This window comes from Fundulus heteroclitus, unplaced genomic scaffold (genome assembly GCF_011125445.2).
Source record: "Fundulus heteroclitus isolate FHET01 unplaced genomic scaffold, MU-UCD_Fhet_4.1 scaffold_576, whole genome shotgun sequence".
Classification (NCBI taxonomy): domain Eukaryota; kingdom Metazoa; phylum Chordata; class Actinopteri; order Cyprinodontiformes; family Fundulidae; genus Fundulus; species Fundulus heteroclitus.
In genome coordinates this window covers 73,064-74,451 of record NW_023397007.1, presented here as the reverse complement: position 1 = coordinate 74,451, position 1,388 = coordinate 73,064, and positions in this window count along the sequence as shown.

Genomic DNA, 1,388 nt, shown 5'->3' with positions numbered 1-1,388 from the left:
CTGAAAAATACAGTATTTACTTTTTTTAAGTTATTTTGAGGTTACACCATTGAAGCCTGTTTTTTGCTCATTGTATAAAACCACTAGCAGCGAACATTTAGTTATGTTTTCATTGTTTACAAATGCATGGCGGCCATCTTGTTTCAGCAGCACATTCCACAGCTTGGATGTAGTTGCAACTTGAAATGCTTTAATTTCTTTATGTGAAACGAAAAGGAGGAAAAACATGTATTAATCGGATGTGGCCTGATAAAATCTGATATTTTATTTTTACACCACGCCACCCAGCCCTAGTCTAGATTCACTAAAATTGGACCCATTCAACCCTCGTATTGGAAGTGGGTCAGCTTGGAGGTTCTGCAGCGCTGAGTAGCAGGTATAGCAGAGAAGAGGCTTTTATTCTTCTCAAACTGAGCTTGGATGATGCATTTCCTCACTTTCTGCTCAGAGCGAGCTTTAAGGGGACCCTAACCGACCCGGTTTTGTCAGAGCAGAGGAACCGGCAGCTGGTTCTGACTCCGATTCTCTTTGTCCGGATTTCCTACTGTAGAAGTTTATGATCAGAACACAAAGCTAGAGACCAAGCGGACCGAGGAAGCAGGTCATCTCCTCACTTTTCTGCTGCGGCAGAAGGTCAACCACCTGCAGGCAGAAGCTAGAAGGCCACCCAGGTAACCCCCCCCCCCCCCCCTGTGTACAAACAGACAGGCAGGACGGTGTGTGCACACAAACACTCGCTGACGTAGAGACCACCAGAGGCTTTCAGCTGCTCAACAGGCCATCAGCATCATTTAGTGCTAAAAATGTCATTAAAACAATAACTGCACTCTCTTTAAAACGGACAATGTTTAAAGCGTAACCAGTTTTATCACTGTGGTCCAGTCGGGTCCTAAAAAAGGTGAATCTGTTGACCACACAGACGGGGAGACGCAGTCTGGGACCAACTGAGACGCAGACCTCCTGTTGATGGGACGGGGGCAGCTAGCGACCCGCTTCAGTCCACTTCTCTCTCGAGGCCTCCCAGCGTGACGTCTCCTCCTCTGGGAACCTTTAACACGGCTGGTTTCGTTAACGCGGACCTTTTAGCGTTTGTTTGTCCACAAACAGACGATGAGAACGTCTTCACGGCCGAACCGTAGCGGCCTGAAGGCGACGCTCTCAGCTTTGTTCACCAGGCTGCTGCACAACGCGTTTCACGTTATAAATATAAATACATAAGAGGGATTATTTTTTTCTTAATATTGGTAAATGAAAGTGCTTTTAAGAACAGAAAGACGTGCCTGAATTAGTCCAATCAGTCTCAGCATTTTCCCTGCAGCCATCAGGACCTTTTATTGAGTAAAATGAGATCTGCTGGTTTCCATTAATTTAGCTGCAGGAACTAAAAA